Source organism: Papio anubis, chromosome 4, assembly GCF_008728515.1.
Source record: "Papio anubis isolate 15944 chromosome 4, Panubis1.0, whole genome shotgun sequence".
Classification (NCBI taxonomy): Eukaryota; Metazoa; Chordata; class Mammalia; order Primates; family Cercopithecidae; genus Papio; species Papio anubis.
The window spans coordinates 2,661,526-2,682,977 of record NC_044979.1 but is presented as its reverse complement, the minus strand read 5'-3'; the positions used below and the strand labels follow the sequence as shown (position 1 = coordinate 2,682,977).

The 21,452-nt window shown below is 46.6% G+C and overlaps 1 long non-coding RNA gene across 2 annotated transcripts in view; it reads right to left on the bottom strand.

The window, feature by feature from the left end:
• Nucleotides 1-15,508, bottom strand: part of LOC101021470 — a 181,403-nt gene extending 165,895 nt beyond the window's left edge. For both annotated transcript variants that reach the window (XR_002521258.1, XR_002521256.2), the window contains exons 1-3: nucleotides 14,349-15,508; nucleotides 13,890-14,086; nucleotides 12,492-12,619 (exon numbers count right to left, since the gene is read on the bottom strand). This is a non-coding gene — a long non-coding RNA (uncharacterized LOC101021470). The remainder of the gene's footprint in view (nucleotides 1-12,491; nucleotides 12,620-13,889; nucleotides 14,087-14,348) is intronic.
• Between the last annotated feature and the right edge of the window lie 5,944 nt (nucleotides 15,509-21,452).

Below are 21,452 nucleotides of genomic sequence, written 5' to 3'. Positions count from 1 at the left end.
AACAGAAAAGAAAGAGAATTCAAATAATTTTCGGTGCCCAACAATACTTTTCTTGAGACTGTTCAATATACTCAGATGTAGTTTTATGTAGTTACCCATTTCTTCCCAAAGAATTCCAGAGATATCTTCAAAATTCAGTTATGCTGCAAAATAAAGAGTGGTCTTTAATGGATATTCAGTGTAATCAACTTATTAAAGAAAGCAGAGACACTGCATAAAAGACCAACAGACTCAAAAAGGGTCTCTGGAAAGGAAGAGTGAAATTATTGGACAAAGTTACAGTGGACAGAGCCTGTAGATGTTATAACCCTAAGTTGCCTGGTGAGGAGGAGAACCTCCAGACAAAGTTACAGTGGACAGAGCCTGTAGATGTTACAGCCCTAAGTTGCCCAGTGAGGAGGAGAACCTCCAGCAGCTGAGCTCTGTTGCCTTATCCTCTTCTGGTGAGACTTGACGCTCTGTGCTGGAGATGGCTCACCCCCCAGCGGCAGCTTATGCCTAAAAGAATAGAAAAGAATGCTCATGCCAAGAATTTTGCATAGTTCAACAATGCATTGGGGAAAAGTATAATGAATGAATCATGTGAACTAATTTTTTAAAGTCCAGACTCACTCCAGGCCACATAAAGGGGTGTCATTTACTTAAAACAACAATTGTGCTTGAACATCAGTCCTGGTGAGACTGAATGTTGTGGCCTGTTTCCAAGAATACAGGGGCCTGGACTGATGCAACCAGTGCTTCTCCCACTGCCGTCACCCAGAAAAACTAGTTCAAAATAAACATTTTTAAAAGACACAGCTGAGCTCAAGAGGAAGAGCAGAAAGCCCCAGAGGTCAAGGGTGAGAAAAGCAGCCGGCGGCACGCAGGTGACCCAAGGCCTCGGGCAGGAGACTGGACCCGCAGTCCAGCCCACACAGCTTCCGGATGTGCAGCCTGTGCCCAAAGCAGGGAGACTGGCTGAGCTCTGCAGGTGATGTGCAAAGCCACAAGGCCACGTATCAATGGACAGAGCAGCGTAAAGACATTCGCTGTCTCCCCAGGGTCTGGGGAGGTGAAACCTCATCCATAAGGTGCAGAATTTCCAAATCTGCAGCACGAGAACGGGGTAGAGTCTGAATACGACTGCCCGAAGACAGCAGGAACTCCAAGCCAAAAACTTAGCTCGAAATTTAGACTGGAACTGCTGAAGCCTGCATGGACCAAAAGTAGCAAAAATGAGAACACTTTGAAGAAGGAATTTCCAAAGCAGGACAGATGAAAATACCGCAAGCATGCACACACACTACAATACACACCTTGTTTGTCCCACTTTAGAGCTGAGGAAACTGAGTCACATAGGAATTACGTAAGTTACCCTGGTCAAAGACCTATTCGCAATAAAGCAGGCATTTGAAGCCAGGCAGTATGTCTCTGGAGTCATCTTTAAAATACAATGCTTAAGCCCATTTCATCACTATCTCGCTGCACCCACACAGCTGAATGGGATACACGGCCCTGCCAACTGACGTCACTTCGCAGGACAATTACAAGTTTAATTTTAACCAAATGATAACGAAGGTAATACATATCAAAGAATCTGTATTACCTTGGAGAAACAGCTCTCATAGTACCCAAAGAGAAATACTTAGCCTTACATGCATGTATGAGAAAAAATTAAAAATTAGTAAGCCAAGAGTCCAACATAAGCTTGCAAATCCTGAGAAAGGAAGAGGAAGATGATGCGGATGGAACGTCTGTGTGCCTTTGTTGACAGTGGATATGAGACCACGGTTTTTCTTTTTTGTTAAAAGAATGTAAACCAGAGACACACGGCAAAGGAGGTGCAGCACTGAGCCACTGATCTCGGGGACAAAGCGCACTCTGAGTGTTAGGTGCGAATGAGGAAGTAACACTTTGGAGAGGATTTGGAGCGGGTTCCTCGTGAGGATGAGACAGCATTGACAGTTACTGGACAGTTACTTTATGGAAGTCTTACCTGATTGTTCAAAAGGGGTGGGAAGAGGTGTTGCTAGGAAGCACGTTCTGTGTGGCCCCTGGGCACAATACGTCATAGGTCTCACAAACATCTGAAATCTCCAGCCAGGGGTGTGTAGTTTACTATTATAGTGAGCAAAGGGTCAGTCTGAGGACAGGCAAAATCAAAATGCACATGTTCTCTACAGAGGAAATTCCCCACTGGAGACAGCTTTGCTTGAGTGAGCTTGACAACAGTGCAAATGCCGGGGCTTTTTGTGTTGGCAGTGCGGTCACCACGGTTGCCACATCGCAAGGACATGGTTATTTCCTCGACTACCTATGCTGCCTCACCTCCAAAACTCATATGTTGAAGTCCTAACCTCCAGTGTGGCTATATTTGGAGATTGGCCTTCTAGGGAAATAATTAAGGTTAAATGAGACTATAAGGGTGGGGCCCTGATCCCATAGAATTAGTGTCTTTATAAGAAGAGACACTCTCCCTCTCTCTCTCCCTTTCCCTCTCTCTCCTTCTTTGTCTCTTTCTGCCTCTCTCTCTCTCCTTCTCTGTCTCCCTCCCACTCCTCCCACCAAGCCCTGAGGAAAGGCCACATGAGGACACAGAAGATGACTATCTGCAACCCAAGGAGAAAGCCCTCACCAGAACCTGACCGTGCTGCCACCTTGGTCTTGGACTTCCAGCCTCCGTAACTGTGAGCAATAAATGTCTGTTACGCCACCCAGTCTGTACTACATTGTTATGTCAGCCTGAGCCAACTAATACAGATGGAATTAAAGATAAGAGCAGAATAAGGAAAATAATAATGATAAGGAAAATAATAAGATTAGATGACATGTTTTATAACACATGGATTTCATAAATACTTGGGCCATTTTAATCTATGATAACGTTGGGTATTTACAAGATGGGTCATCTTTGAACTGTTTTTCTTCTTCAAAATTGCCTTTGCTATGCTTGGCCCTTTTTATTTTCATATAAATTTTATCATGAGTGTATCAATTTCCAAAAAATATTGCTGAGATTTTGGTTGGAACTGCATTGAATCTACAGATGTTCTCGGAAATAATGACATTTTACCAATAACATGACATCTAGTTCATGGGCACGGCAAGTCTGTCCATAGATGAAGCTCTTCTTTCCTTTATTTCTACCATGTTTTCTAATTTTCAGCACAGAGATCGCCTCATTTTTCACTACAATTATGCATGGAAATTTCCTGTCTGTGATGCTAGTGGTAATTTATTAAAATTTTATTTCCAGTTGTTTAATGACCGTATATAGAAAGGCAGTTATTATTAACCTTGTATCCTGCAACCTTGAAAACCTTACCCAAGAATTCTAAGAGTTTACCTGTAGATTCTTTTGGATTTTCTATCAACAATATTGAATACCTGAACACATTAAATCTGATATCTGAACTATTTTCCATTTGCCGACTGATTTCCTCAGTTGCATTCCTGACTCTGTTTTTCTAAAGAGTATTTCAGAATTACGCTTCCAGGAGTCATCCATTAGATGAGAGGTTGCCAGAATTCTTCCGTGACCGCCCCACCTGCAGCCCGGCTGAGCTAAGTACCCTCCCGCCATGCTTGGACAGTACACTGTGTCTACATCTATCTTCCTGAAATGAGCTGTGTATGAGATCATCTTGTCCTTGTCTTTCTCTTCTCCTGAAGACAAGGCCCGTTCTCTTCAATTTTATATCCCTAATGCCTCCTGGAAGATAATAAGCTCTCAATAAATATCTATGGAACTGAAGAGCTAAACTAAATTATTAGCAACCATAATGGCCAAGGGTTTCACTCTGTGCTCTTATTCAATCCTCATGAAATCTATGAGGTAAGAAGAGCAGACATAATTAATAACCAGGTTACAGGAAGCTACGGGTCAAAATAGTAATTAAGTGGGAATTGTCCACAGCGATAAACCTGGTCCACAGTAGACCTGGGGCCAGGAACTCATGCTCTTTCCCTTCCCCTTTTGCTGTTTCCAGACAAAAATGAAAATGCTGAGAGTGTGGCTCTGGGTCAGACTTTTTATACTATGCACATAAAAAGCAAACGCTTAGGTAGAGGTCATTTATTGATTTATGTGTTTGTTCTAGCATCCAAGGCTTCAGGAACCAAAGGGCCATCATGCTTTTGTAGCAGACAAGAGAGTCTTCTGCAGTATTTACAACTGATATAACTGAGCTACATGGCTCAAATCTACAGATCATTATATTCATGATGGGATGTTATGGACTGAATTGAGTTCTCCCTCTCTCAAAATTCATATGCTGAAGTCCTAGCCCCTGCAATGTGACTGTATTTGAAGATAAGGTCTTTAAAGAGGTGATTAAGTCAAAATGAGGTCATTAGGTGGGGGCCCTAATCCAATCTGCCTGGCGTCCTCATAAGAAGAGGAGATTCAAACACAGACACATAGAGGGACGACCCTGTGAGGACACAGGGCAAAGATGCTTCTGCAAGCCACGCAGAGAGGCCCCAGGAGAAACCAACCCTGCCAACACCTTGATCTTGGACTTCCAGCCTCCAGCGCTATAAGAAAAAATTTCTGTGGCTTCAGCCTCACACCATCTGTGGTCTTTGCCACAGCAGCCCTGAGACACAGGTGGCACTGTCAGATGAAGTCCTCTTCCGTGTGTGGACACCTCCTAGGCTTGTCTCTCCTCCTTTCCTGTGCTCACCCTTCATATCTAGGCACATAGGGAAATGGGAGGACAGCTCTTCCTACTCACATCTCACCTTCCTGCAGCACCTTACATCAGACCCTTTCCCCACCCTCATCCCCAAGACATACCCATCCTCCTCATGGGCATGACCTCCCATGTGAGCACCTCACATGTGAACAGAGGATGAGCCAAGGGAGAGGAGAGATGAGGAGCGTCGCTCATGGGAAGAACAAATGGAACACTGTCTACAGGACTCACCACGTCCACGCAGAGGATACAGCCATTGCACTGTCAACCCCTATCTGCTCCCAGGCTGGGTGGACCTCACGCTCTGGACAGCAACCAGGGGAGAGGGTAAAATCAGACAACAGGATTCTTTGCTTGTTCTGACATCAGGCCAACCCACTGAAGGCATGGGACAGCAAGGTCTTGCCCTGCCTTCTCTCAATTCTTGTGTCATTATGCTTCCATAATGCTTCAGTTCATGTGTCATGAATTGAGAGATACCCATCATGAGATACCGCTTTCTGCCTTTCTCTTCTACTGCAATGGCAGCACTAGAAGAGAAAGGAAGAATGGGTATGCGCATTAGGCTGAGTCTATCGCGTCCTTTGACCTGTCACTGGAGGAGCAACAGGCTGCCTGTGCCCAACAAGTTTGCATACATTGGGCTTGGACTTATATATTTATGCAAAACTCTAAATGTTTATAAGTATTTAAACTCATACAAATAATCCTCAGTCCTTCGTTTCTTCTCTTGACTTGACCAAGGTTCCCCCCGGTACCTCCTTCGGGACAGCCTTATGGTGTTCTTTTGTTTTTTTGTTTTGTTTTGTTTTTGTTTTTATTTTGAGATAGAGTCTCACTCCGTCACCCAGACTGGAGTGCAGTGGCACAATGTTGGCTCACTGCAACCTCCACCTCCCAGGTTCAAGTGATTCTCCTGCCTCAGCCTCCCGAGTAGCTGGGACTACAGGTGCACGCCACCACGCCTGGCTAATTTTTTGTATTTTTAGTAGAGATGGGGTTTCACTGTGTTAGCCAGGATGGTCTCAATCTCCTGACCTCATGATCCACCCGCCTCGGCCTCCCAAAGTGCTGGGATTACAGGCGTGAGCCACCGCACTCAGCCTATGATGTTCTTTAATTCTGGGATCAAATTAGGCTCAAGCTGGGTGCAGTGGCCAACGTTTGTAATCTCAGCACTTTGGGAAGCCAAGTCAGGCAGATCACCTGAGGTCAGGAGTTCAAGACCAGCCTGGCCAACATGGTGAAACCCTGTTTCTACCAAAAAATAAAAAAATTAGCTGGGCACAGTAGTGTACACCTGTAGTCGCAGCTACTGGGGAGGCTGAGGTGGGAGAATTGCTTGAATCTAGGAGGCAGAGGTTGCAGTGAGCCAAGATTACACCACTGCACTCCAGCCTATGTGACAGAGTGATACCCTGCCTCAAAAAATAAAAAAATAAAAATAAAAAAAGAGAAAAGAAAAGAAGTAGGAGAGCTGAACTTGAATGTCTCAAAAAAAAACAAAAAACAAAAAAATTAGGCTCACGTGTCTAGTTACTTCTAGTTTCACGTCAATACACGTGTGGTTCTGAGCCACCTAGTAGTCTTTCTTTGGTGATAACCCTGTGGGCAGCTGGCTGTCTTCCAACTGAAAACCATATTTTGCTTCTGTAATCCAAAGTACACAAGAGTCTCACATTTTATTCCTACTATGTCTTACTAGGTCCCTGAATGAGTGAAGACCAATGAACTCTGTCATTTAATTAATAGTATTTATCAATGTTAATTTCTTAGTTTTGATTACTATATGATGGTTATATAAGATACTAACATTGGAGGAAGTTGAGGGAAGGGTATATTGGTAACTGCAGTATTTTGCAACTCTTTAAGTCTAAACCATCTCAAAGTTAAAAGTTTAAAAAAATTCAGGCTTTGGAATTGGTCTGCAAATAAGGATAAAGAAATATTAAAGTTGTTGCCTTCATTTTCTGGTTCAGGGATTGAGGTACGGTGGTGCCACAGCCTTTAATAAGGAATCCTCTTTTAGGTAGGAAAATATTGGCATCTGTCACAAATAATCCTCAAAATTTAAATAGCTTAACAAGACAAAATTTTTATTTTTCTCTCAAACCACAAGTCCATTGTGGATATTCTGTCATGACTGGCAATTGAGGGGTGGGTTCCAGGGCACTATGAACCATGACTGGCAATTGACGGGCAAGCTGGGGGTGCTATGTCCCATGGCTGGCAATTGAGGGATGAGTTAGGGGGTGCTATGCCCCATGGCTGGCAATTAAGGGGTGGGTTGTGGGGAGCTATGCCCCATGACTGGCAATGGAGGGGTGGGTTGGGGAGAGCTACCCCCTACACTGTTATTTCAAGACTCAAGCTAATGGAGGTTCTGCCATCATCAATGTGTGGCTTCCAAGGTTTCCCAGGGGGTCAACATCTACCTGGAAACTGGGAGAGAGTAAAGGGATTGCCCAAGACAATCCCATTTACAATAGCTACAAATAAAACAGAATACCTAGGAATATATTTAACCAAGAAGGTGAAAGATCGCTACAAGGAAAACTACCACACACTGATGAAAGAAATTGCAGATGACACAAACAAATGGAAGAACATCCCATGCTCATGGATGTTAAGATTAATATTGTTAAAAAGACCATACTGCCCACAGCAATCTACAGATTCATTATACCCTATCAAAATATCAATGTCATTTTTCACAGTCTTAGAAAAAAAAGTCCTTAAAGTTATATAGAACCACCAAAGAAAATGAACAGCCAAAGCAATCCTAAGCAAAAAGAACAAAGCTGGAGGCATTACATTACCTGACTTCAAATTATACTACAAGGCTATAGTTACCAAAACAGCATGGTACTGGTATAAAAATAGACACATAGATCAATAGAACAGAATAGAGAACTCAGAAATAAAGCCATACATCTACAGCCAACTGTTCACAAAGGCAACAAAAACATATACTGGGGAAAGGATACTCTTTTCAATAAATGGTGTTGGGAAAATTGGATTGCCATATGCAGAAAAAAGAAACTGAACCCCTATCGCTCACCACATACAAAAATCAACTAAAGGCCAGGCATGGTGCCTCACACCTGTAACCCCAGCACTTTGGAAGGCGGAGGCAGGCGGATCACTTGAGCTCAGGATTTTAAGACAAGCCTCGCTAACATGGTGAAACCCCATCTCTACTAAAAAAAAAAAAAATACAAAACTTAGCCAGGCGTGGTGGTGGGCACCTGTAATCCCAGCTACTCAGGAGGCAGAGGCAGGAGAATCATTTGAACCTGGGAGGCGGAGGTTGCAGTGAGCTGAGACAGCTGCCTCAAAACAAAAACAACAACAAAAAAGTCAACTCAAGATGGATTAAAGACTTATATGTAAGACCTGAAACTAAAAATACTGGAAGAAAATCTAGGGAAAACTCTTCTAGACATTGGTCTAGCAAAAGAATTTATGCCTAAGACCTCAAATGCAGAAACAACTAAAGCAAAAATAGACAAATGGGACTTAATTAAACTAACAAGCTTCTGTACAGCAAAACAAATCATCAACAGAGTAAACAGATAACCTGCAGAATGGGAGAAAATATTTGCAAACAATGCATCCAACCAGGGACTGATATCCAGAATTTACAAGGAATTCAAACAACTAACAACAACAACAAAAATAAGCCCATTAAAAAAGCGGGCAAAGGACAAAAACAGATGTTTTTCAAAAGAAGTCATACAAATGGCCAACTAACATATGAAAAAATGCTCATCACTAATCAGAGAAATGTAAATTAAAATCACAATTAGATACCATCTTATACCAGTCAGAATGGCTATTGCTTAAAAGACAAAAATAACAGATGTTGGCAAGGATGTGGAAAAAAGAGAATGTTTATACACTGTTGGTGAGGGTGTAAATTAGTGCAACCTCTATGGAAAACAGTATGGAGGCCGGGAGCAGTGGCTCATGCCTGTAATCCCAGAAATTCGGGAGGCCGAGGTGGGAGGATCGCTTGAGCCCAGGAGTTTGAGACCAACCTGGCCAACGTGGTGAAACCCCATCTCCACTAAAACTGCAAAAATTAGCCAGGCATGGTGGTACACGCCTATAATCCCAGCTACTTGGGAGGCTGAGGCATGAGAATTGCTTGACCGTGGGAGGTGGAGTTTGCAGTGAGCCGAGATCACGCCATTGCACTCCAGCCTGGGCAATAGGGCGAGACTCTGTCTCAAAAAACAAAATGAAAAACAGCACAGAGATTTCTCCAAGAACTAAAAGTAGAACTACCATTCAATCCAGCAATCCCACTACTGAGTTTCGATCCAAAGGACTAAAAGTAGAACTACCATTCAATCTAGCAATCCACTACTGAGTGTCGATCCAAAGGAAAATAAACCATATCAAAAAGATATCTGCACGTGTATGTTTATAGCAGCATTATTCACAATAGCAAAGATGTGGAGTGAACCTAAGTATCCATCAACAGAGGAGAGGATGAGACAATGTGGTGTGTGTATATTATATATGTGTGTGTGTGTGTGTGTATATATATATATACACACACACACACATATGGAGGTCATTATCTTAAGGGAAACAACTCAAAAGCCAAATACCACATGTTCTCACTCATATGTGTGAACTAGAAGAAGTGTCCACATGGTAGCCGAGAGTGCAATGATAGACACTGGAGCCTTGGAAGGGCGGGGGCAGGAGGGAGGTGGAAGATTTAAACAAGACTTAATGGCTTCTTTGTAAACTATTTGGATGGCGGTTCCACTAACAGCCTAGTCTTCACCACTATGCAATATGTGCACGTACCAACACCACACCTGTACTCCATACATTTATACCATTTTTTTAAAAAAAAAAAGATTGCCTGAGAGAAGTGTCCCCGTGCAGGCCAGCAGCAGCCCACATCACTCCCACTCAGACCCCACTGGTGAGGACTCAGTGGCCTTGCATAGCTGAAAGGGGCCCTGGGCAGTGCAGCCTCACTGTGTGCCCGGAAGAGGCTCTGAGCTCCATGCCTGGCTGGGAGACTCCACCACCCACTCTCATTATCTGTGCACCTTAATAACCACCAGGCCTTTCAGAGGGAAGAGGCGTCACTTAGACAGCAGTTAAGCAGCACAAAGGGGCTTGCTCTGGGCACTGAGCCCTCACCTGTGCCCTTCCCATCACAGGTCGTTGTGAGCCAGTCACAGAATCATTAGTGAGAGGTGGCCAGTTTCAAGTTCTCAGTCCGGGTCGTGAGTGTTAAGAAGTAAGGACAGTGCCAAATCATAATTGGTCAAATTTGGTTTGCCACTACAGGTCCAGCCGTTAGGTGAGGACAGTGCAAAATGGTAGAGCCCTTGGGAAAGTGCCTGAGCAGTTCTTATGTGAGAAGGGGCATGGGCGTCTTCAGGGAGCCTCTAGAAAGCGCTACGCTTGATGCTGTTAATATGTGTTTATTATATGCGCCCGGCCTCCATACTGTTTTCCATAGAGGTTGCACTAATTTACATCCTCACCAACAGTGTAAACACTACTGTTACCTCGTTTCATACTCATAACCGCCCCCCTCCACGAATATGGCCACACTAGGACTGAGGAATCTTAGGTTAGAAAAGTCCCAGAATCCACAAAAGAACAAGACACAGTCTTTGCTTTCTAGGCCCCAACACTTGAGTGAAATGGTTGCAGCTGACACGTGTGAGCTGGGCACATAAATCATAAGCCCGAGTGCCAAGGCCCCCACATCAGCTGGCACGTTGGCTCCCAGGGTCCACACCCGTGATGGTCACCCGCTGCCTGACTGGTTTAATGAGCGCTAAGACAACAACCCATTCCTGCAGAATTCTGGTAACTTTGCAGTGGAGGCCTGAGCACCACGGTCAGCCTGTCCGGTCCACTCAATCCCTTCACAGCTGAGACCCCTGTGGTTCTCTGACCAGCGTCCGCCTAAGGCTCGCCTGGCAGAGGCACCTGCTTCGGAGGACTCCTAAGAGGGGTGTCATATCATGTCTGAAAACTGCACCCTGGGACACCTCTACCTCCTTACTATCGCATTCAACCTCTGATGGTAAACCCCCAACTCTGAAGAGCAAATACAACCCTAACTCTGCTTAGTTACTAGAAGTCACTATCCCAAAAACAAAAACAAAACAAAACAAAACAAAACAAAACTCACCAAAAGAAGAAACTCAGCACCCAATCTTAAATTTCCATACTGGCTCTTTTGCATTTCTCTGACACATGCCAGCTTAAACCCAGACACTCATATTTTGCAAACGAAAACTGCTGAAAAGGTAACCTGCCCACCTTCTCCTAGGACAGGCCGACTCCTTTCCCTGGGGTCTCTACCCCATTTCTCCTCCTTTAGGATTCCTTCGGGCTTTGCATTCTCTTCCCAGGACCAAAACAGTCCCCTGTAAACCTACTATCCTTTCTTTTCTGTTTTTTATAAAGAGTGAAGGCAGAAGTGACTAAAGCAACGTGCTGATAGGAAGCCAGCACCCGATTTAAGGACAGTGTCTTGTAAGGGCCTGGCCCACCCATCATCCCTGACTCTGAACAGTGCTGTCTGTTCAGCAGTGCTGAGAGTAAGATTAATTATCCTCCAGTCCAGCCGAGAAGCGGGGGTTGCCACACGGATGTGTCTCCAGCCACTTACTACACAGAGACTTACTCATCACAAGCGCTGAGGATCTTGAAAGGACGCACATTCCTGAGCAATATTTGTCCCTATGCTAATTTGATTCTGGAAAAACCAGGCTTCCCCCAGCAAGAAAGGCAAGTGAGAGAAAGAAGAGCAAGCTTTTGCCAAAATAAATGGGAGGAAGAATCCAATTCAACTTCTCCTCATTGCACGGTTTAATCTCTGCTTTCCATTAGGGAGTTGAAGAGGGACTGCCCCTTCACCTGTTTGCCTCTGTGACTTCAGACAAATCCAGTTGACAACGACAAAGCACCTTCTTTGTCCTTCTCATCAGTTAATTTAAAGGGTGCATGTTTACTAACAGCTTAATCTATTTGGTGCAAACACTCTTTCACATTCTTTTCCTTCATCAAAAACAAAACCCCAAAACCTTCCAGAAACTCACATGGAAACTTCCCGTCTTAAGTCGGCCTGGATGGCAGCATCATAGCTACAGAAATCTTAGCCGCACAACCATGTCTTAGTCGGTTCATGAGCCTCCCTCTCTCTGTGAAATGTCAGGACCAGAAGCTCGCATTTTGAGTGGCTAGTCTCAGCTTTTACAACTCTTCATACTGCAAACACTCAAGGAGAGCTCCCTTCGACCCAAAGAAATTCCTTCCTCCAAGAATCAACCGAGAGGAAATCAACGTTTATGTTTCACACACAAAAAAATTGACAATAAACTTAATTAGACTTGGTATCTTAAATACGCCGACAACTGCTGGTAACTTCACAAACAGAATGAACCAAGTTTACTTTCCTTGAGTTATTACCTAGCTGTATCAGGAAACATTTGTTTCTACCAAAGTGATCACTTGCATGGAGTTTTAACATCAGTTGCAAGAGAAGTGTGGTATAATTTTAACACTGTACTTGCTTATATTTTATTTTAAATACAGAGTAACGTTTTAAATTGAATTTAACTATAAAACTTCCATAAAATAAAAATGCATGATCTCATAAAATCAAATCAGTCTTTAATTGTAATAATAAAAATTACATTTAAGTAATGGTGTCTCGGAGTTAATAGCTCCATAAAATCGCCCCTGAAAAGCCAATCTTTGCTACCTGAGTGACTTTTTCTTTAACATTCTGCAATTAAAAGACGAAGTTCTGCCGGGACTCACCATGTGTCTGCTGCGGAACCTCCTACTGGGAGCGAATTTCCAACTGAGCTCGCCAGTGAGTAGTGAAGGGAATGTCGGAGCAAAGGTGTGTTACCTGGGCCCAGAAGATTCCGCTCTCCACGTTTTAACTACAAACCACAGAAAAAGGGCAACGTGAAACCAGGAAACGTTTTTAGAAAATTCTAAAATAACTACCATCTAGAGATAAAGTAATTTTTTTTCCCACTACACACCAGGAATAACGTTTCCCCAGTGTTATACACCATTACTACTCATTTGTGGATTAGGGGATTTATAAGGATGATGTCCATTTTTTTAATGCATCTTGAAGTAAGCCAAGAGTAGATTCCACCTTACAAATGCATTTTATGTCTAAGAAAGGCTTCTTCTGTTCCTTTACATCTTCCAGGTAACAGACATCAAGAAACCCAGCACCGCAGACTTAGCACCCAGGCACACGTTCGCATGTTCCTATTTATTTCACGTGTGCCGACCTCCTATCCTGATAAGGCCTCAAGTCCCCTGAAGACAGGGACTGTGTATTTTATTTTCCCCATGCATTTGCTCTAGGACTGGATCTTCAACACGTACAAGCGGGTGCAGGGAGGGAGGCCCTGAAAATCTTCACCAGTATCGACGCAAAAGGCCAAAGCCAAGCTTGTCTTCAACATCAGCCTCCAAAGGCCCCCCTTCTCTCCCCAGCCTTCACCTCCTCCCACGTTCCCTCCACCAATGCACCGCAGCTTCCTCAGTCTGGAAGTCGCCTGAGGGCTTATGACTCACACAGAATTAGGAATCCAGTCCCACTGGGCAATTCCCAGCTCTCCAAGCCCCTGTGATGCCTGCGGAAGGGGCAGCTGCTGAGCTCCCTAGGGCTGTGGCTACACACTCCCCTCTGCAAGAAACCTGCTTTAATTTCAGGGTTGTCTACCTACACACAAACCTGATTCTAGTAACTCCGTGACAAAGAACCTCTGTTATCTTCCTTCACCTGCAGAATAAAGAGGACCCGCCAAAGCCTCCCAAGGTCTATTGCTTCCTGTTCCTCTTCTCTCACTCCCCCTCTTCCTAGCCTTCCCCTTGACCTCATGTAGAAGATTGTTTCCTACTTTGGAATAAGTGGCTTAGGCCAGAGAGTGCCACGGCTTCTGTGTTACTCTCTACCCTCACCCCGGCCACCAGCGCTGGAGCCACAGCCCTGCATCTGAGCTCTGTGGCCAAATGCACACCCACCTGGTCAAGACTGCCAGCCACACACCCCAGCCTCCATCACCCGCACCCACACTGACAGAGGCTGCCCACGAGCAGGCCCCAGGGGCTTCCAAGACCAGGACTGTGAGGGATCATTTGACTCATCAACAGGACAGGATAATACTTGTATTTTTAAAAGAGTCTTACGCGCTGCGTGAAGAAAGGTCGGGCAGGTGTGGGTGGTGGGCAGGCTGCCATGTCCATGAGACCAGAGTTCCAGGCTTCCTCGTTTAGCCTCTGTCCTTCCACACAGTGCAGGCAGCAGGCAGTGAGGACAGGTCCCCGGATGACCAGGCGGGTGCACTAGGACTGCAGGGGTCCTGGTGGGACATCATGCTGGCCACCTAGCCCATGGGCAGCAGAGAGAAAAGGGCAGATTCAGGACACATTCAAGAGAGAGAACCCGCAGGATTCAAGTCATCACATAGGGTGGATTCAGTAAAAGGTATCAAGGATGAGGCCCAGGTGTGTGACGTGAGCAGCTGGGTGGATGGGATGTGGAGGCTAAACCAGGGGCCACTGCAAGAGCCCCACGTCTAGGCCAGAGGGCTGTGAGCTCCACACCAGGAGAACAGGAGACAAGTCGTGCAAAGGGAGGTGCCTTACCCACAGCTCTGCAGCCTGGAGCCCAGCAGAGAGGTCCCCCTGGAGATATCAGGTGGAGCAGATGACAGTGGAGGCAGGGGATGCGATGGGATCCCACCAGGAGGGCCTGAGAAGGGGAAGACAGGAGGCCTGGGCTGACACTGGAAGGCAGATGGAATGGATGGCCCCTGCAAGGTGAGGAGCCCCTGCAAGGTGAGGAGCCCCTGCAAGGTGAGGCCCAAACAGGAGGAGAGTGAAGACCCCATGGCCAAGGCTGCCAGAAGCAGAGGGAAGCCTGCTTTCCCTAAGCTCATGAACTCAAGACTAAAAAGGAAAATCTTTCTTACTCAGTTGTATTATCACTAGAATAACAAGTACTTTATCCTCTTTTTCTTGGAACTGTTCCGTTTTTTTGCTGCAATATTAGTTAAAATGGGTTTCTTACTTAACCTAAAAATTCAAATACAGTTTATAGCTTGTCACAAGTAAACTACAGCATTTAAAAAAAAATGATTTACAAAGGTACTTTGGGGAAGATATTCATGACTGAATGGAGACTACATAAAACGAAATGAGGTGAAATCATTCAAGGAAAAGACAGAACTTCTCATCAGAAAGCATTTATAGCTAAGTCTAAGCCTAAAATTAAATAGTTAAAATTTCCAGCACTTCTGCTGTTGTATGAGGTTCATGATCGCCCTGCCACATTTGACCAGTTGGGCCATTAGAAACAGAAAGGTACAAAATTGCGGAACAAGTGTCTCGTGCACACTTGCCCGAGCTGGCTGCTGCTCAGGTCTGTGCTCTATGAAATGCAATTGCACTGCAAATATGTATGTATACATTTTTGATAATGCATTTAATAAGTAGCCAACATCTCATAATATAGAATTTAACTGTCATTGTTTTCAGCTAGTTTTAACTGAGAGCCCTTAACTAAAGAATAAAACGTATTCTTATCTCTGTAACTAGATAATTATAATCTATATAATTAATTATATCTTATTCATCTGCATGGAAGAAGGAAGTTTACTTTCTCTTGCAGAAATCAGTTCGCCTCTCCCCACACAGCACCCTCATCACTTGGCTCCTGCAGCCAAGTTGCACCTGGGCACAGCACCTGGGCACCTGGATACCACTCCTTGCCCACACCTGGGCACCCCACTGCTGGCACCTGGACACTGCCCTGCCCCCCTCACCAGGGGACCACCCGGTCTCCCACACCTGGGCACCACCCCACCCCCCCACACCTGTGCACTACTCCACTGCTGGCACCTGGGCACCGTCCTGCCCCCTTCACCAGGGGACCACCTGGACCCCACAACTGGGCATCACCCCACCCCCCCCCCCCCCGTGCACCTCCCCCACCTAACCTGGGCACCGTCCTGACCCCCTCAGCAGGGGACCGCCCAGCCCTCCACACCTGGGCACCGCCCCACTCCCCTCACCTGGCACCTCATCACCCAGCCCATAGCACCCCGCAGCCTGGCCCCAGGCCCACCTTCCAGGGCTCCCCGCGAAGCCTCCTGTCCGCTCAGCCCCACGCGCGGCACCACAGGTCCCGTGGGTTCCACCTTCTCAGCGCCTCTGAGGCCTCGCGGTCACTTCTCCCCGCACCCGAGCGAAGCCCGGCAGATAAATCTCTGGGGACGGCGCCTCTCCTGCCCCAGCCCCGGGGTCTCCCGTCTCACCCCACGCAAAGGCAATCTGGGCCGTGACCTCCGAGGCCCCCAGATCTGCCCCCGAGCGAGGCGGGCAGGGAGAGGACGCGCGGCCCCCACCCACTCAGCTCCCAGCGCGGAGTCCCGGGACCACCTTGCGGAGAAAAGTCGGCCCGCACCTGCCGCGGAGGAGAAGCTGGAGGTGGGGGACCCAGGAACTCCGGCTCGGTCCAGGCGGGGCACCTGGAAAAGCCTCGCGCGGGGCGACTCGGGACGGCGGCGAGGAGGGAGGCTCCGCGGACGCCCGTGGGGCGGCCCGGGACGGCGGGTGCCAGGCGGAAGAGGAGGCGGCCCGGGGCACCCGAGCTCAAGCACCGCTCCCCCGACGTGCATCCGGCCCTGGGCGCCTCCCCCTTTACTTGGCTTCCTCCCCCACGACCACCCTCGGCCCACCCTCCAAACACAGGGGCGCCCCGCGCTCCCCCTGCGAGGCCACGCGAGCCCCGAGCCCCGCGCACCGGGCTGCAGACGGGAGACGGGCTCCAGCCTCAGGAGGCCCCAGACTTGCTGGAAAGGCAGGTGTGTTTAAAAATGGAACGGAAAGCTCTGTTGACCGGCAAAAGAAGTATTTACAAATCATTCTGGAAATGTAGAGACCAAGGGGGAGAAAACGGATGCCTCCTAAACCTCCATGCGATCTTCCGAGGACTGGAGGACACCGGGCCCAGCCCCTGCAGCCCCGTGGGCTCCGCGATGACCCCACCCGCTTCCCCACCAGCCCGTTCCTCCAACTGCGGCCGCTGCGTCCCACCAGGCTCCTTCCTGGCCCTGAACACACGGCGACGTTCCTGCCCCCACGTCCACCTGAGGAGACTCTTTCTCAAGCCCCTGCCTGGTACCCATCCGCCCCTCTGGCTTCCTGTCAAATGGACAGATGCTTAGTTATTCCTCGTTTTGCGGATGTTAAGTGATTTTTTTTTTTTTTTTTTTTTTTTTTTTTTAAGATGGAGTCTCACTCTGTGGCCAGGCTGAAGTGCAGTGGCGCAATCTCGGCTCACTGCAACCTCTGCCTCTGGGGTTCAAGCGATTCTCCTGCCTCAGCCTCCCTAGTAGCTGGGACTACAGGCCCCTGTCACCACGCCCAGCTAATTTTTGTATTTTTAGTAGAGTCAGGGTTTCACCATGTTGGTCAGGATGGTCTCGAACTCCTGACCTCAGGTGATCCACCCTCCTCGGCCTCCCAAATTGCTGGGATTACAGGCCTGAGCCACCGCGCCCAGCCACCAGTCTTCTTAATTTAAACGATAAGCACCTTGAAGGTGCCGTGGAATCATTATTAGATCAGATGAGTCGACTTCGTGCTGATCATAAATAATCTACAACCTTGTCCAATTTACTTACTTTCTTCTCAATTTACTCTTCTACAAAGCAAGGATGATGAGCCAAGTAATCTTAGTTGTTCCCAAGGGGATTTTTATTGTCACATATTTTCTCCTATCTGTGAGTATCACAGGAGAGCAAGCACTCAATATGTCCTTGCTTATTGGGGTTTTTTCCTCTTTAATATCTTATAACGAAGGCATATTGGAAGGTAGGAAAAGCCCTGGTCCATGCCAGGGGAGCTGTCCCAGGCTCCCAGCCCCCCAATGACATCTACAGAATTCTAGAGATAAGAGGCACCTAAGCGAGTCTTTATCTACCCTCCCCAGTGAGCAAACAGGAAAGCTGTCAAGAATTTCGGAACGCCTAGTTCTGCACGGTCCATTGTTTGAAACTGAACTCTGGACCAAAAGTGCTTACAGTGAAGCCCAACGTTTATGACACGATCTTAGCGGGGTCAGACCGCTCTGAGAATGGTGTTAGCTGGTGATTCTTTTCCTACTAGTTAAAGAAAACAGTATATCTGGAAAATTCTGGTTTTGGCTAATTCCTAAATAAACAGAACACGAGGAAGTAATTACTCTTGGCATAAATCTAGTGTCTAGAATTATAGGATTTCTTCCCACAAAATGTCAAAGTTGGACTTAAATCAACACATGTCACATCATTGTCAATCCTTAAAATTAGAAATAATTTCAAATTGTTTCAGAACAACTTATCAGTGACAATAAACCAGAACTGAACATTTAAAATAATTTTTATTTCATGGACCTCCTACAAGCTTAGTGTATGGAAAAAGTGCTAAACACAAAATTATCTGTGAGTTCTGAATAATTATTTACCAATTCTATCACTATCACTTATTACCTCTCTGAACGAGTCTCCTAGACTCTAACTCTGGGCTGGCTGGCCTTTTTTTGTTTTTGTTTTTTTCTTAACTTAGAATGTGCTTCCCATTTGAAAAGGTAGAATGAGGATTAAATAAGACAATTTATGCAAAATTACCTAAAATAGTGCCTGGTGAGTAGTAAATGCTCTGTAAATATGTGTTCCTTTCTAGTATCCTTTCCAATATTAGAAAGATTTGCCTTGTAAAACTGTCCATTTTAAAAGAAGCAATAGGGCTAAAGTGAACTGTTGTGGAGATGAGTCCCAGCACACACCAAGGGAAAGTTCTAGCACAGCACTGATCGGTGCTTAGGAGGAAAAGTAAATCAGATTTGATTTTTCAGTATTCTTATACTTAGAATATAAAACACCAGATTCTAACCTAATCCCCATTTGAGGCTTATAGAAGACAAATTAAAGACAAAAATACATAAATAGTATTCATTCCCTTGTCCTAAGACTCCACAGCTACGTCTTGAGATTCCCCCTTGAATCTTCGCTGCGTTGGACGCTGGGGTGCTGAACTTGAACGTGCCCCGTGCTTAGAGATTGAGTCAGGAGCTGCATCTGTGCCTCCCGAGCACCTGGTGTGTGCCTTGCTGGGGAGCTACTTAGCCCCACTTCTGTTTCTGAATTCAGGAAGAAAAGTGGAGGAGCCGGCAGCAAGCAGGAGCCAGAGGGCAGGAGGCCCTGGAGCAAGAACGGGCAGCTGGTCAGAGGCCCAGCACTGCAGCCAGAACTTTCTTCTTTTGTCGCTGGCTACGAAGAGAAAGACTGGTTTGAAGTTCCCGATAGGTTTCAAGTACTACTTTAGGCTCCAGAGTATGAAGAGATGAATAGGAAAAAAAAAATCCCTTCTCTTAGGAAATTCAAGGTCTAGCAGAGACACAGGCACAAAGTCACCATCACGATTTCCTGTCTGATGTACTAGGAGGACTTGCCTGTGTCGACAGGGAGTTACAGATGCTGGGACGCCTTGCAAGAGAGGGCACGTGAGCCAAGTCTTGCAAGATGAGTACTGCCGGGGAAAAGGGGTATTCCAGGAACGTGGTTCTCCAGCTTTTAGCTGCATCAGTCACCTGGGCTCATTAAAGCATGGATTTCTGGGTCTCCTTCCTAGAGTTTTGGATTCAGTGAGTCTGGAGTGGGGCCCGAGAATCTGAATGTCTAACAAGTTCCCTGCTGCTGCTGCTGCTGCTGTGAGAATCAAGTTTGAGGACTGCTGTGGAGAAAGCGTGGCCAGAGCCCAGTGGAGACAGAAGATGAAGACACTGCTGAGACGCACACGCCGGGGCCCGCTCCCCAGAGCATCGGACTGCATCGGGGCGCTTTTCAAGCTCCCAGGGGATTCCAATGGACAGCCCAGGGTTAAACATCAGTTCCTGGCAACCTCTCTATTCAATCATGAGCGAAAGATGAGGCATGTCCTGTTTCTCCCAGCTCTGTGTCATTCCCAGACGTACTGGGTATTCTTTAATGCTCCGCCTCAGTCATGGATTCAAGGTTGCCCAAGACAGAGTCGGCATCTCCCCTGGAGCTACTGTTCCTCCCGGAGGAGCTGAGCTACCTAATGGCCTGGAGTGGGGCCTGTGCACTGTGGTCTGCTCACTGATTTCTTGGGATGAGTCTTAGCCGTGCCTTACACTAAATTATAAGCTCCACAGAGCAGGGACTTCAGTTTCCTGCCTGCTGCTGTCCCCCACTGCCCAGCACAGGGCCTGGGACAGAGCAGGTGCCCAGTGTTAACTTTTGCTGAGCGAATGCCCTGGGAGTCACTAAAGCCTTTTGTGTGGGAATGCCTGTGGAATCTTGCCTTTTACACACAGCTTGTCACTGAACTTTGTGCGTGTGATTTAAAGAAAGAAATAGAGACCATCTTTGGTGTTGCAATGCCTAGCATTTCAGCCAGGCTTCTCAAAACAGAACCGACGTGATTCATAGGAGCTGGAGGAAAGGGATTCATCAGGGAATTGGCTCACTTGATTATGGAAGCTCGGGAGGCCCATGGCAGGCCGTCTGCACGCTGGAGACCCCGGGAAGCCGGCAGCGTGGTTCAGATCACATCCAAAGGCCTCAGAACCAGGGAAGCCGGTGCTGTAACTCTCAGTGTGAGGCAGAAGGCCCAAGTACTAGAGAGGGTGGTGCACAGGGGGCTGGTGTGAGTCCCTGAGTCCAAATGCCATACAGCCTGGAGTTCCAATGTCCAATGGCAGGAGACAAAGGGCGTCCCAGCTCTGGAAGAAGGGGCCAGAATCCACCTTTCCTCTGCATTTGTGCTCCATCCGGGCCCCCCTAGCTGACTGAAGGATGCCACCCACATTGACGACAGATCTTCTCCACTCAGTCCACTGACTCGCACACCAGACTACTCTGGAAACTCCCTCACAGACATGCCTGGGGCAGCACATTCATTCTAATCAAACACCAGGCCAACTGGATTTCCCTTTCAGCAGAAGAGGGCCATGCCCAGTGCCCAATGAAGCATAAGAATAAATGGTGCTTTGTCAGGTATCTGGGCATCCCTTAATACCCTGTCACCTTGACATCCAAAATCCACCATCCCAAGCTCCCCCTTTGTCACTTTGGTACCCATACACATCTCCTTAAACCATTTTTAACCTCCAAATAAAGACAATAATAAGGTCATATTTCTGCCTAGCATGATACAGCCATGCTGTATACAAGCAAAATCACATAGCAAACCATGCTGCGGTTTGAACATGCTCCTTCCAAAATCCAGGTGTTGCCAATGGGATGGTATTAAGAAGTGGGTCTTTAAGAGGCGATTAGGCCATGAGACTAAATGCCCTTGTAAAGGGGCTTGCTGGAGGGAGCTGGCCGTCTCTTGCCTTCCACCAGTGGTCCTCCAGCTCTAGCCTCATCAGAATCACTGAGAACACAGCAAGAAGGCCCACACAAGATGCCAGCACCTTGATCTTGGACTTCCAGCCTCCAGAACTTTGGGCAAATTAATTTCCATTCTTTGTAAAGTACCCAGTCTCAGATATGCTGTTGTAGCAGCACAAACGACGAAGACACCTTTACCTGGTAAAGGTAAAGAGAATCTTGGATGCAAGTAATAGGTAAGCTTTAAAATTCCTGAGGTAAGAGCTATAAGACCTAATGACAAGAAACACAGCTTATTGCTTACTTGAGAGACTGTCTGTTCATTTTAATTTATCAATAGAATCTTCAC